The sequence below is a fragment of the Cetorhinus maximus genome, chromosome 2, assembly GCF_964194155.1.
Source record: "Cetorhinus maximus chromosome 2, sCetMax3.hap1.1, whole genome shotgun sequence".
In the NCBI taxonomy this organism is placed as follows: domain Eukaryota; kingdom Metazoa; phylum Chordata; class Chondrichthyes; order Lamniformes; family Cetorhinidae; genus Cetorhinus; species Cetorhinus maximus.
Window position 1 is genome coordinate 54,986,358 of NC_135880.1, and position 16,533 is coordinate 55,002,890.

At 40.3% G+C, this 16,533-nt stretch overlaps 1 long non-coding RNA gene across 3 annotated transcripts in view; it reads right to left on the minus strand.

Moving 5' to 3' along the window:
- LOC144694466 (uncharacterized) overlaps positions 1-16,533 on the minus strand; it is a 261,059-nt gene that overhangs the window by 168,988 nt on the left and 75,538 nt on the right. For all 3 annotated transcript variants that reach the window (XR_013579760.1, XR_013579759.1, XR_013579758.1), the window contains exon 3: positions 10,089-10,195. This is a non-coding gene — a long non-coding RNA (uncharacterized LOC144694466). The remainder of the gene's footprint in view (positions 1-10,088; positions 10,196-16,533) is intronic.

Sequence of the window (16,533 nt, forward strand, 5' to 3'; positions counted from 1 at the left end):
CTGGATCGGGGCGGGCAGGAAGGCGGAACCTACCCATCATATTTTACCTGCCACCACTGCCCCCCCACCCCCGCCACCCCACTGCCTGGTGGTGGGCTGTAAAATCCAGCCCAATGTTTTTTGCTAATAAATATTTTACATAAAATATAATAAATAACAAGGCACCATTACTGTATCATAGACATTAAAAGAAAACTTTGCAATGTATTATGTTCCCAAATCTAAGGGTGGAATCTTGTGCAGGCGACAAGGGTCTCAGCTGCCAGCTGGAGAGCTGGCAAGATCCCCGCATTGCCTCTTTTCCCAAAAGCCCACCGCACCCTCTGCCACTCAGGGTCTTAACTTGCCAGTGGAGGGCCTTTACCTCGGATCAAGGACCTGGGGACAGAAGTCCTGCCTGACAAGATCTGCCAGCCAATCAGAAGCTGTCAGCTCTTCAGTACTTGGCAGCACTACCAAAGTGGTGGTGGTTGCTGCCAGTATTGTACCCACCCAAGGCCTCAAATCAAGGAGGGACCCAGGCGGGTGGGTGATGGTGGGAAGGGCAGCACAGGGTAGAGGGCAACAAGATGGGGGGGATGGCTTTTTGCAGGCTCCGCTTCCTGATTCTGGGTCTGTCGATGAAAGAAGGACCCCCCCCCCCCCCCCCCACCCCACCCCCAGCCTCCGGGAGCTGGCAAGCAAACGCACCAGGCTCCCCACATGGCGAGCATTCCCACTTGCTGCTGGGTTAATACCACAGGTGGCAGGATGAGGCCCTTGAGTGGGTATTAATTGCCCACTTAAGGGCCTCAATTAGTGGCAGGGCGGAAGGCCATCTACAAGCCCTCCCGCTCTGTATTTAATCGAGGATGGAAGAGGGAAGGTGATAGGTACCTACCCGCTACCCTTTTGCCCAATTAAATGATCCTGCCACTAAATTTGCCATGGGGGAAGTGCACAAGATTCTGCCCTAAGTCTAACTAAGCTAATACATGTTAATTTATTTTTAAAAATGTGTTTTGAACATTGATTTCAAATACTGTGTTATATATAATGTTGAAATACAAGGTAAATAAGTTTGTGGTTTTAAATGTAGCAATCACTCATATTACTAATAAGATACTGGAAAGTAAAAAAAAATTATTTCGCCTGCCTGCAGCATATTGATGAATTTCTAAAGCTATGAATTCTAGCAGCGAAAGAGCAGTAGTAGACATCATCTTATGCAGATCACATAAAGGAAATGAACGCCTCTTTGCTTAAACTCCTGCTGGTACGGAAACTGTTCTGTGATAAACCTGATGCACTTAGATAAGCTGAACCTAATTTAAATCCCATTTAAAAAAAATAGCAACTGTCTCCAGATTTTTAACTGCAAAGCCATTTTCAATTAATCTGGCATTTTGTTGGAACGTTTGGGAACATCTGAATGTATCAGCTTTATTTTTCAACACAAATAGTTTGTTTTTTTTAGTCTATGCTTAAGACATTAATTGTCGAATATTCCTGTATGTGGTCCTGACTAAAGTCCCAATCCAAAATGAAATTATGAAGTAATCAAATAAATCCATCAAATCATTGTGCAGGTTATCTTTTTGTCCTATATTTTAAGCAATGCAAATACAACGCAGTAATAAATATGCAACAACTCCAACATAATCCTTTGAACCAGTGAGTACATTGTGTGTATAATTTCCAAAAATTCTCATTTGCGTAACTGCCCCACTGTAATGCTGTCTGATTGTCATGTGTTCTGTCGCTAAATTGGTCAAAAGAAGCTACTTGAATCATTTAGCATAAACAAAAAAGTGGGCCATGTTGCATGCAATCCACTGCTTAAACAACAATGGAACAGTTTTATTGCACACTACTGTCATATTTCATTGGTTGTTTTCATCACTGAATCCGCATCTTCTTTTGTAGTCAGAAGGAGTTTTATGAGAAGTGGGTAGGGACAAATTTCCATTAACATTAACAGACCCATTTTCTTCTGAGTTTTATAGACTGAATGTACTTAACAGAGCCTTGTTAATTTACCAATAAATCATGCAAAAGAAACTGAGAAAAAATGATGTATAGCATGATTGGATGATACCTATAGTATAGCTGATATTGGGCAATAGGTAGAACAATGTGTATAATCGAAGTGTTTTTTGATACATTCTAATGGTACAAATGAATTCAATGTAGCAGAAACAGAAACCACAGAAATCACAAAATCTGCAGTAAAAATGACAAAGTCATGAAAGCTTTCTAAGTGTATTCTATTTTTGCATAAATCAGCACTAATTTTTCTGTAAAAAAAGATTTATTTTTATGATGCCTCATACACCGATAAACAGCCCTGTTCACAAACGAATCCTAATGGATGCTATTGTATTTTTGCCTTCATTAAGCTCCAACCATGCCTTTGCCTCTATGCTACAAGATTTGATGTGAAGATGCTATGACAGGCTTGGCTTCTCCCAACGCAGCTGGCACTGCTGATGCCAAAAGCCAGAGCTTGTTGTAATGGGATCATGGGAGACTCGTTCAGTGCACAGTTTGCCTGCTAGGTTCCCACCCGCCTCTGAGCACTCAGCTCTTGTGCTTGAGTCCTCTTAATGAGGGGTACAGGACAATGCCAGCATTGTTGCTTCTGTTTGGAATCTTGTGCTAAGAACAATTGCTGTTTACCCAAGCATTTGCCCTACCCAAACTCGATCGTTAATTACTTCTTGAGCTCCTGATTAACTCTGCTCTGCACTCCAATACAAAGAGCTATTTAACCAGCCATTGGACATCTTCTAAGTCTACGGCATTGCTCAGTCTTCACCTTCATCACCCATGCAAAACTGTTACCAACATAATTTGCATATGACGCATCTACAGTATGCAGAATGTTTATGCATGGCAAATCCCTACATTGCCATAGTGTGTTAAACCAATATCAAACATTAGTATCATTACAATTATGACAGAGGTCTGTGGGGAAAAAAATGTATACTAAAGAAATCTAACATTGTAATTGACCTTGATAATTCTAGACAAGGGAAATTCATTTACTTCCATTAAAAGAATTGATGCATCCAAAGCCTATTTACAAAATTGTCAAACAACTAATCCTTCTCCTTCAGTGTTAACCAAAGAAAAATAGAATGTTCCCTGTGCCTATTTGCATTTTCCTGTTTAGTAATTTTGTATTGACAATATATGTGTTTCTCATTCCTATCAAATGCGCTGCTGGCACTATGTAAAACAGCATCATGAATATGCATAATTATGGAGGTTTGCTGTAATTTTTCTGGGTTATCTGATGTGACATTTGTAGGACAGTAACATACATCAATTTAAGCAACAGTGACAAATACTAATTCTTTGTATTTTTGCATTATTTATAAAACTTACAAAAATATTTAAGTATTTTTTCAATATTCTGTGAAGATTTATTAAAAACTCTTCATATTAATTTAAAAGACAGTTTGAGGCTTCTTATTTAAAGGACTCCCCCCACCAACCCCTCCCCCACCAACATATTAAAGGCTTTGAAGCAGGTAGGTTTGCCATTTCTATTACTTAAAGTGATGGGCTTTCAGGTTTGTTCTAATACAAGGAATAGTACATTATTATCAATCTATTAATAATCCACTAGAAAATGGCTAATATTTTTGTATCAGAGAATACTAGGCAGGTAAAAATTTCAAAATGCAATGATTTTAAATTGTGTTAGAGTCCAGGCTATTTATTTTTCCAAGCAATACCGTTGTTAGCTAGCTTGAACACTGTTTTTTCAAAATTTGAAATATCCAACAATCTAAAAGAATACGCCACAACTTTTTGAAGTTTTACAATAACGATATGTTTACAAATGGAGTGAAGTACATACTTTGATTACTGCTACATAATATAAATTTTATGCCATTTCATGGCACATTTACTTTTTCCTTGTAGACCACTTTATTTGGGTTTTTACCTCCTCATATATTGTAGCATAAATATGCACCAAATTTTGCCAGGTTACTTGTTATAAATTATAGTTAATTGGCTAAATGGAATAAAGTAAATGTTTATCTCCTAATATTTTAAAATTTTTAAATAACGTTTTATCAAAAACTTAATTAGCCATCACGTAGTGCTTCAGCATTACTTTTAGTAAAAGTACAATATATGCTACCTCCTTGCATTTTAATGCATGCAGTTATTCTGCGAGAAGCTTGCACATGAATGAACAAAATTTATATCAACCACAGAGAGTGCTTAAATCTCGACTGACTTTTATTTCAGTATGTTATTTAACGCAGCAGTATGGATTAAATAAAATTTATATTTCCCACAAAATATGATACCACCTTTGAAAACAGATGCTGAATTTCAACTTTCAAATCCTGGGTCACACCTACATAATTGGCCAAACCTCAATATCACAGAACTGCCATGCTGGCATGAATATTTCGATTATAATTAGTGAGGCCTGCTGAGAAGACATGATGATAATGGAATAATAATAAACAAGGATATGCATCAATATGATGGAGACCAAAGATGCTCAACTTCACATGCAACACAAAGGGCATGGCTGCAAATTGGATATTGTAACAGTAATATTCTACTATGTTGGTCTGGCTATTTCCAATGAATGACTATATATGATTAAGAACTGTGCTACATTAATAGTGTAATGTGCAAAATGCTTATAAAGTGGACAATGCATTAACATATTTCAATAACTAACTGAAATAAAGTCTAGTCAGAAAAACACAATATGCAGTTTTAGCACTTGAGTTCAGTAATAGCTCCAATAACAGTATGTACATAGTAGCATATATAATGCAACAACAGCCACCTTGGATTAAGCTATAAAGTACACTTATTTTCTGTTCAAATATTTACACTTCATGAATGTAACAGCTATAGTTACATGAGAAAGCATGCAACAACATCTGTTTTATAACTGGCCCATAGATTAAATACTCTTTTAATGCTTATCAAAATACATATTTTAAAGAAGAAATATTTGTTTAAAAAGCTGGTGGACAAAGTTCATTGTTCACAGGTTAAACTCTCATTAACTTTAGGACCTGAATGAAATAAAATGGATGCATTTATTTCAATTTCTTTTAAGGAATATGGTGGACGCAAAGTGCAAAAAGTAAATTCCTCTAAAGAAATACATTTTATTCCTGACTAGGCTGTTCCAACATTTACAAGATAAGTCCCTGTTTTACAACCTATATATTTTCTCTTTAGTCTTTCTTATAAAGAGAGGCTATAGGTGATAAAAATTGATCTATGTCTGATTAAATAGCTCATGTGTGCAATATAGCATCAAAAGTAAGTACAGGTGCAATATAATTTTGGGACCAAGTTTTTATTAATAAAACAAAGCAGAGTCTGTACACTATTTCACTATAAATTCCACTTAAATAGAGTTGTTGATTAATTCTACTAATATTGAAAGTCATATTTAATAGGGAATGAGCACATCTTTATTCCTATCAATTTCTAACTACCATATGAATTTTCCAAATGTTTCTTCGGTATGTACAATATTAAAAATTCATGGAACCACAACAAGAAATCAGCAAGGCTGTACTCCTTGTCTATATGTATGTGAATTAAGTATTTATATATGAAACCTTCTGTGACCAGAACAGGACTAAACACCTGATTGAACCACATAGGGTCTACGTTAAAGAATAAACCATATTTTTATGCAAATATTTTGCCTATGGTTCAGAATTGATATAAAATTAGGAAAGTGGGGAAGCTATGCATGATAATTTAAAATGGCACATTCCGCTGAAAGAAATCATACTTCTTATAAATTCAACTGAAGATATACTGAAGCATTTAAATTCATGTTGTCTGAACATGGTATGGAAACAACACAATAAAATATAGATAGGGAACATTTGACATTAAATTGGGTAGTGAACAAGAAAAGTTGAGACTTAAATTAACATGTCCTGTAATCCTTGCATTTAAATAGAAATCCAATGAACAACATAATTTTGCACTTCTGCATATCTTCAAATAAACTCAAATGTACTGAAAATAAAAATGACTCCCTGTTTTATCGCACATATCAGCACAAATGCAGGTTAGCATTTACTAAATCAATCCCAAACTCTGATCTCTATATTTGCATTAATTGTTTCAATAAAAATATCATGTTTTCTTCCATTCCATCACATTAAACAAACTATTACACGCTCACTCTTTCTAAAAGGCTCCAAAATAAATTTAATTTTACTTACTTGTAACTTTATATTTCCTAACAAAAATGTTACATGTATGCAACATTAAAGGAAGCATTAGTTCAAGTAAACTTTAAATGAAGTTCTCTTCTAGGGAATGCAAATATTTATCAGTAACAGCTTTTCTGAATTGAGCTGTAATTTATTTTCATATCAATGGTTCAAACAATGGATCAATCTTTTTTAAAACACCAATTATAGATTTTTTAGAAAGTAATTTCTTTCACAATTGACAATTGACTTCACATTCCATATATATATCCGTCCAATCAAAAGGCATTGGTTAAAATACAGATATATAGTGCATATTTCAGATCTTTTTCCATGTTTAGTACAAAATCACTTTCTTAATAAAAAATAAGCACAAGATAAGAAACAAAATGGATACTTGGAGAAATAAGAAGTATTCTGGAAATAATTAAAATTTAGAAGCTAAACAATGTTGAATAAGGTCTATTTTATAAGCTGTTGGTTTAATGGCAGTTTGAAAGTAATTCCATGTCAAGATTAAAAACAGTCTGAAATTTTGAAATTCAGCCACTTTTTTAAGTATTACATATTAAGAAAAATACCTTAGGAATATGTTACAGATATTTATTTACTGAAAGCCCAAAATCAGGTGTACTTTATCCTAGCACATTTTATCTGCAACGAAAAACAAACTTTCCTTTGAGAGGTCTATGAACCGAATAATAGTCAGGCCTAAATCCTCTATGAAAATAATTTCAGTTTAATCCTCTATTTTCCGTAGCATGCAAATAAGTGCCATGGCCCTCAGCCTGCCGTCATAGATGCAGCCAATTTACAGATACTGAATTATGTGCTATGAGCTCCCTTTCTGCACCTCCCCCATCTCTGAACTTGATCCCAGCTGCATATGTTATAGACAAAATCACAAACCAAGGTAACATATCATAGATTGCATGCTGTAAATTAACCAGATATTTGATGCAGAAAAACTATGGCCATACTAAGGAAACAAATAACAAAGCCATTCATTTTCAGTACTGTATATACCATGGATTAAACATATCAAGCAAACACATATGAAACCATCATATATTTGTCTTTGCAGAACTCTTAAAAAAATTCAGCAGCTGAATAGCAATAGATGCAGTTCTTTCTGAATGGGCATCATACAGAAGGGCTGAATATTTAGGCGTTAATAAGATGCACAATTCATAAATTATTGAGTTCATTTTGAAGTCTCTTTCCTAACATGTTCATGCACAATGTGTGGATATTGTGTGTTATGGTCACCCCAAACCACCATGAGCACACTATTTTCTTTTTGTCTAAAAATGCTTCCAGTGCTCATAGTACCACATCTTACAACTTGCTCTAGTTTTCTAAAATAAGTACATTACACTGGTAAAATATACATTCCTGGTACCTGTGCTGCTTAATATTCATGGATTTATTTACAGTTCCCCATATTGCAAATCTCACATGCAAGTGCATTTCTGTGTTTTGCATTACTGTCATGTCTGTATTCCTGTGGGAATCTTCAATAAGATTTTTGATAAATCAAGATTTAACAGGCAAATATTGCTATAATGTATTCCATATTTCCATATTTCAGTTTGCTTTTTGAAATAAAACAAAACAGTGGCAGTCGATTGTTTAGATTGTTCTCTACATATAAATAATAAAGGACTGCATGTTAAATTTTAGTTTTAACCTGAACTTATTTTTAATTGCTTTGGGGGTGACAATTTGAGTGAATATTTTAGAGAAGATTAATGGCTAAGTTTTGACAGCCTGAAGGATGTGTGTTCTTATGTTAACAGTATTCCATTGTACCCCTATATCCTTTCCTTCTTTATGTGCAAACATTTCTCATTATTAGAATACGGAAACACTCTGAAGCTAATATTTAATAAATCATTTCAAAAGAGGTATTTTGTAAATTTCATAATTACTGTTTGCAATTGTTTTTAGAAGCACATTATATGTTAAATTCAGCCCTATAAGTTGACAATATCCTTAAAAACACTCAGCAAACGGCTAACTTCAGGTCAACCCAACAAAGGTTTTGATACTTCCATGCTGACAAATTGAATCAAAGCATTCATCATTTTATATTTTTAATCGAAGAGACATTTTTGTTTGACAAATATATTGTTAATGTAAGAGGGGTGGGAGTACAGAAAGACCACACCTTCGATAACCCTGTCATCTTCTAATTCATCATTATTGTGCATTAAAATCCTGATGCGAAGGTATTAGTAGCAGGGCTGGTATCACTAGTAAATACAACACATCAAAACTCTTCTTGCTGATTTTTATATGAAGGTAATAAAGGAAGGTTTTGCAGTCTAACATATTTGCAATTCATATCAATGCTGTACAGTGCATTGTATTTATAGGTTCTACTATAGCCAGAATGAGATGTGGTTAAAAATAATAATAAGGAATGGTCAACACAAAAGATAACTCTAAGGAAAATTGTACTGTTAGCATCAGGTTACATGCTGCTTTCACCATTGGTTTTCTGGTTATTTGATAAGGGATTTTATAGAAGTCAAATCACAATGTGCTGTTTGCAACTTACATGTCCATGTATTAGTAGTAGCATGCATTTGTTATGGTGATAACCTTTGTTCTAGGGGGTGTGGCTTAATTTCATGCTACTGTAACATTATTGGTGGAAACTATATGCAGTCGGGAATTGAACTGTACACTGTGATAATCACATTCTGTTCACTTTCCATTACCACATATTCTTCATTACTGTATTGGAATATATGAGACCATCACTTTCATTGAGTCTGAAATTATTGTCACTCTAATGGGCAAATGAAGTACAGGAATACCAAATGCTTAAAATTAAATGAGCGTATGACTAAGTGAAAAAGGTACATCCACAATTAACTTAATTCTGAAGACAATAAGAATGTACAATGTTGTATTATGTTTCATCCTGTTAGTGCTTACTGGAAACAAAAAATCATGCTCTCGAACTCATTTCAGCTCTTAATAAAATATGATTGCATGTCATATCTTTACAATATGAAAGTGTAATAAATTAATCACTGAAATAAATTACAATTGAATTCTGAAATACATTATTTTGCTGATACAGTGTTGGTAGCAAAAACAACACATTTTTATTGGTAACAAACAAGTTAACCATAACATTGTCAGATACAGGTACAACATGTCGCTATATTGCAGATACTGTATTATATTGATACAGAATAAAGTGCATGACTAAAAAGGAAAAGGGTTATTAATGAATCACTATGAATAGGGTTGTTTAGACTGGCCTTATTGCTACCCGGTTTTATTCTTAAATTTTGTGTTACGCCTTGAGGGTTTTTATTGTAAATGTAAATTATTTATTATTCAGTATCCCAGCACTGATAAAAAATTATTATATTGAATTTAAGTTTGCTACACAACAGAAGATTATTGATACATGGGTGTCTGTTAAAAGTCACATTTATAGGTTTTCTAAGTTACTGCAGTCAGTAACACACTCACTCAGATACACTGGTGGGTTTGATCTATCCAAGCTACAGTAATGTCTGTGCAGTGACAATCCTGCTATATATTTTTTACTGCTCTGTCAATTGAAATTGATTCATAATCAATAAACTGGTTTAATACAAAGTGTCCCAATGCAAACATTACCCACAAAAGAGGTCAGAGGACATTTTGGATTTGTGTTGGTTTACTTTGCTTCAAAACTCTATAAAAATACAATTTTTGTTTACCATGCCTCATACTGTGTTTACGCACCCAGATTTGCCCATTCTGCACACTCCTTTGGCTGCAGGCATGTGGAACTATGCTAGGATTGACACTGTCAACATACACTTGGTTGGACATACATCAATTCATATTTCTTACGTTCAGCACTGTTACCTTAGATTGGCAGAGCAGGCCTCATGCTGTTCTAATTCCAGGAATAAGTCTGAACAGCCAGTTCTGTCACTCTTGAAGTAAAGAGATCTTACTAGTCATCTTCCATGCTGAAATGGACAATTAAAAATTAAAGATGGTGCACTGTTTAGAATTTTTTCAATACATATTTTAATCTCATACATCTTCAATAATCTTCAATTTAGACAAATTAATCTTAGTCTTTCAAATACATCTGCCCTAATGCAATGGTGCTAATATGATGGACCTTGGCCCTGGTTTAACAAATCACATTGCAAAAATAGCTGCTAAAATACCAAAAAAAAATCTTTGACAACTTTAGGGGCAGGATTTTCCACTCCCATTCGCAACGGGCATCATGGCAGGCAGGTGCAGAAAATATCACAAGAACGCCAAAATCGTATTTACGGCATCATAAAACCAGTTCGCGATTGTGCACTGCCACGTAACCCGCCACGGCACATCAGGAATGTAATTTCAATGTATCTGCATCTCATATAAGGACCCCTCACCAGAATCATCTCCCTGTGCTGGGTCATCAGGGCATGTCGGCGTGCAATTAGAAGGACGTGTTTCACGTGGTTCATTGTGCACCAGGCAACCTGCACTTCGCTCATGACTTCAAAGTTCGTTTGCCGACCTTGCATCGTACAGCACTCACAGTAGTCAGCGCCAGACTTCGCAGGCAGCACCACATCTCTTTCAGGGGAGCGGCAGAGACAAGTCTCTACCTCCCAGACCAGTGGTAAGACAGAGGTAGACACATCCAGCTCAAAATGTTTAGGGGCTAATAAACGGATATTCACCACAATCATGATGGGATCAAGGAATACAGGGGGAGGATTGAGAGGTCTTGGAGTGAGGGAAACCTGACCATGAAGCTCCTCTGGGATGATGGGAGGTGTTTCCATACTCACACAGGGAGGGTCCAAACTGGTCTGGCAGTGAGAGCTCAGCACCACCATCTTCTAACCTGCACCAATGGCTCAGTACAAAATTAAAATAAGGAGACGTTCAGCTTGTGAGGCGCTGCAGGCGGATTGGGGTGTCCGATTAAAGGGGCACCCAACTGAACTGTATACTCCCAAATGAATAGAGAGACACAGCTGAGACATGCTAGGACCCTTTCAATGACAATGCAGCAAATCAGGAAAGTGAAACAATGATGCGCATTCATGTGAAACTAATCCCGCAAAACGGCACTAATCAATTTCCTTGTTTTAACGTTTGTTTGCAGTGTGGAAATTCCCCAGCGTGATAACAAACTCCAGAGGAATTGGGTGACTCAACGAGCTTCAGAAGCATATGAGAATCATGGCACTGGATGGTTCATTGAAGAGAAGCCTCAGGCCCCCCCTCAAATAATCTCATTTCTTGACTAAACATTTACCCTCATGTTTATTCCAAAGAGTGCAGTATTAGAGTGCAGTGAATGAGGATCCCAGCACCTAGGCTGAAAGCAGCACATCCGAGCGCCTGGCCAAAGCAATGTCAGAACTGTTGGTCATGTAAAGTGGGGTTGGAAGTACTTTGATATGCATCCTGCACTGGCCATCATTTCAGGGGTGAGTAGTTGCTGACACAGGAACAAAGCCCTTGAACCCACATTGACTGACGAGTCATTGACAGAAAGAGGACCCTTGGAGACTAATGCTGACACTTGCCTGCTTCTCACTGATGCTGCAAAGAGGAGACCATCAGGAAGATGAAGGCTGGATTTATCGCTGCCTGCATTATCGCTTATAGGAAGAAGAAGATTGGGACGGAAGTGCCTGGATCGCCAAAGGGGGAAGCAAAACCCTCATCACCAAGGGCCAGCAGGGCCCACTCCGGATACAGATTATAAGGCTTACAGAAATATTATGTGTAGGCGACTTGCAAGGCCCAGGGTCTACAGGACTCGCATGTCATATCTACAAATTAGCAAGAACCAGTGTTGCTGATTGCTTTACATGTCTAGGGATCTGGTAACTAACATTTGTCACATCCTCCAGGAATTGGCGCCGCGGGGACTGGAAGGCCATCCATTGCCAGTGCCTCTGAAAGTAACGGCTGCTCTGAACTTCTACGCCGGTGGCTCCTTCCAGGGCTCCATTGGGGACCTCTGCGGAATCTCTCAAGCATCCATGCACAAATGCATACATGAGGTGTCAAGACCCACAATTATGTCAATTTTGACAGAGATCAAGCAACCCAGGACGCCAGAGCACTGGGCTTTGCAGCGATCTCCAGATTCCCACAGGCATCCGGGTGTCATCGACTGCACTCATGTGGCTATAAAAGCTCCATGGTAACAGGCACTCCAATACCCAAACAGGAAATGGTACCACCCGTTCAATGTACAGTTGGTCTGCGACTACAAGAAACTGATCATGCAGATTTGCACCAGATACCCACGAAGCATCCACAACTCATAGATCTTGAGCAGATCACAGATCCCGGACATCTTTAAGGGACCACACAGGATCCGGGATTGGCTCCTTGGTGACAAAGGGTGCCTGCAAAGGATGTGGCTGATGACACCGTGCAGCTGCCTCAGACTCCTGCAGAGGGAAGGTACAGTGAGGCTCATGCCCCAACCAAACATTGGTGGAGCATGCCATAGGGATCTTAAAAATTCGATTAAATACCTGGACAGATCTGGCGGAGCACTCCAGTACACTCCCCTGAGGGTCTCATGGATCATCGTGGCTTGCTGCACACTGCACAACCTGGTGCTTCAAAGGGGGGAGGACTTGCCAGATGCGACAAGGAGGAGCTGCATGCCTCCTCCAATGAGGAGAACATCAAATAAGATGAGGGCGCTGAGGTGGAGGAAGTCGAGGCTGCAAGGGTACAGGCCATAGCAGAGGCCAGATGAGGCAGATGTGCATGTGAGGCCCTCATTGCCACCATATTCCATGAAGAGGAGGATGAGTTGCAGTTAGTACTCTCTTGGACAAGTGCCCTCTATCATAGGCCAACATGAGCAGCAGCGTTGCTATTCCTCTCATTTCAACAAAGCGTTGAATCAATATGTGAGTGAATAGTTACATATGAAGCTCACATTGTCCTGGTCCTTTGAAGGATGGTGAAGCCTCAGGAGCATGTGCTCTTGCTGAGATGAGGTACCAACTGGAGGAGGGTATCCTGGCATCAGAAGACAGAAGGTGCTGCCTCTTCAAGTGCATCTCCAGCATCCCAGTCACAGCAGCAGCCTACAAGAGCCAGAAGCTGTTCCACTATCCTCAGTGGGCTTGTGGAACGAACGTTGTTCACATGCTTTGCAGGGTCATGTTATGTTTATTCTTGGCTGTGTAAAATTGAGGCAGAGGTGTTCTCCTATCTCGTCTGCAAATTTGAAAGGTGAAGGGGTAGTGTACAAGGAGCAATGTGATAACGCTTGAAGAAGGGTGATATATCATGTATCTCCTCGTGCTCTCTGTCTTCTGGCAGGGTTTTTAATGCTATGAGCCCATACAGCTCATAGTTGTATGCCTTCAATCTGACAAAACTCAAGGAGATCCATCTCCAGCAACAGGACAATGCATTCTATGTAACATCGATGGTGAAACTGATAGATGACATTTGGGCCAAGGCAGCCGAGGACGTTCCACAGGTGTGCATCTATTTTAAGATGACTCAATCCTCTGGCACCTTCTTCTCTCACATTAACATCTGGCACTCTCAGTTAGGGATGCTGGCCTGCTTTTATCCTCACCTTACTATGCACCTGAGGATGACGACTTTCAACCACTTGCGTGCCAGATATTGAAATGCCTCCTCTTTAAGACACAAGGGCCCTTGTGAACTCAAAAATTCTCAGGCACAGCGCTGCATCCCAATATTGTGATGAGAGCCTTTTGGCTGCAATACAGACAATTACACGTTGAGAAACACTCCAGATTGTAGGTTCAAGCGCCAGGGTAATAATGTGGCTGAGCGGGGCAGAGCTTCAGCACTTTCAGGTGGCAAGGTCCTTCCACTTATTGGTGAGCTTAGCAGATGTACACTCGGAAAGTTGGAAATGCGGTTGGCAGACAGCAGCACACACAAGCTCTGAGTATGGGCTCATAGCATGAAAACCCTGCCAGATGATAGGGAGCACATAGAGTTACATGATATATCACCCTTTACCATGCATAAACACATCTCTCCTTGTACACTACACCTTCACCTTTCAGGAATGCAGATGAGACAGGAGAACCCCTCTGCCTCAATCTTACACAGCCAAGAATAAACATGACATGACACTGAAAAGCATGTGAACGAGATTCCTTCCACAAGCACCCTTAACATTAAGGTTGAGGCATCACTGATGTCAAGAATGACCTGGAAAAGGGCCAAACACTGTGGTGATATGGAAGCACACTACACGATGAGAGGCCCATGATAGCAACATCTGCGATAAGTGGGGGTGGGGGGGACCATGGTATTACACCTGATTGGCAGCGACACCGCTCATCTTATAAAGGAGGCATACACAAGAGGAGCTGTGAAATGGGTGCGATTCTATTTACATTTGTGAACATTATATACATGTTGTGAATACTCGTGTCACTGTTGTGCTCCTAAATCTTTTTAACTTTCCTATAACTCTACCACTATGTCTTGGTGCTTCCCTGACATCCACGGTGGAGGTGAAAGCAGCCTGCTGACTGCTACACCCTGTTGGATGTGATGACTTTGGTGGGTGTCCTCTGGAGGTCCAAGACCTGGATGGCCCAGGCCTGCTTTGAGTGTCCAGCTGTAGGGGTAGGTGCACCTTTGGAGCTAGAGCTGATGGCGGTCACAAGAATTTGGGATTGGGATCAGCCGGATAGTCCCAGAATCACCTGGGCAGATGGTCTCCATGTGTCCAACTGCTGGTCCTCCTCCCTGTGGGTGCAGGAGGGCCCTGGCTGACTCCTAATGGAGAAGGGGCAGCCGGAGTGATATCAAGATGCCCCTCCCCTCTCTTGCGTAGCCACTGATGGATGCCACCAATGGCTACAGCTATGGAGTGCTGCTCGATGTCCTGGACCAAGGTCTCTATTCCAGCCACCAACCTGCCAGTTTTGGCCTCAGTGCGTGGGCATGCTGGCACTGTCACCTCAGACTGTACACAGACGAACTCCTCCATCGTACATTGCAATCTGAGGAATGCAGCTGAAATCCTTTCCTGATGTTCCCGTAATTGTCACTGCAACTTCACCAACTGATTTAGGACTGAGTCCGGAGGCTCGTCATCTGACTCAGGCTCAGCAGAATCCTGGCCTCCAGCAGTCCTCCGAGTGCCGGCAACCATGGATGACTCTGCCTCTGCCTGCTGTGGACCAGATTGTGTGCTGTGCTCACCAGGTCATGATCCCAAGGCTGCTCTAGAACTAGGTCCCTCTGAGGTGTGTAGCCCTGCGATGCTGGAGAGTGTGGGTGAGCACTGTGATGGATCTCCTATGGTGCTTTCATCTGGTTCCTCATCCAAAGTGTTGACGGGGCTGGAGCTGAGGGCCTGGCTTGTGGATGCCCTTGGGCACTTTCCAGAGGTGCCCATGAAAGAAAGGGGAGATAATTAGTGTATGGCAGGCGACTCTAAAATAGGACAATGCACTCACGATATGGTTGTCTGAGGGATGAGCTGGTGCAGGATCCTCACTTGCCATCCACCTCACCTTCGACACAGGCATGGTCCACGTCCTCTCTGGCCAGCTCAATGGCTCGATTCTCGTAGGGAGTGACGATCTTGATTGCGGCCACTCCACCCCAACCTGAGACTTCTCCCTTCCATTGTGTGTGAACTTGTCCTGCGTAAAGACAGATGGAGAGCGTGAGTAGGATACATGCCAGGGCAGGTGATGAGGATGCCTGCCAAGTGTGGGTGTTGGGTGGAACCATGGACGGGATGAGGACACAAACTGCAGAGGATTTGAGGCCCGATGGAGATGTGAAGGTGTGTGTGAGAAAGTGATGTTCCTTGAGCAGGCAGCATGTGTGATCCCTGTGAACGTGTGATAAGCTTGTGAGAGTGTGAGTTGAGAGTGATGAGACTTACCCTTTGTGCACTAATGAGATCATTCATCCTTTTTCTGCACTGGGTGGTTGACCTCTTCTGTGCTGCATTGGCACTGACCACAGTTGCCACCGCCTGTCAAGCTGGAATGGTCAGGTTGGTGGATCTCCTCCAGGCATCACAAGGGCATCGTAGTGGGCCCCAACTGCTTCCAGCAGGCATTCCAGTGAGGCGTTGCTAAACTTCAGAGCAGCATGCTTCTTCCCTTTGGGAGCAATGTCTTCTGTGGGGGGGTCCTGGTCTACAAACATTAAAAAAGCTGTGCATGGCTGCTGTTTAAATAAGGCGCCCAGAGTGTGGAAGCGGTGAGCTCATGGCGGGGCGGGTGAATCAGAAGCTGTCTGCCTGCAATCCAACGTGTTTCCCATGCATTCATATTTGACGTGGCAGGAAGCGGAC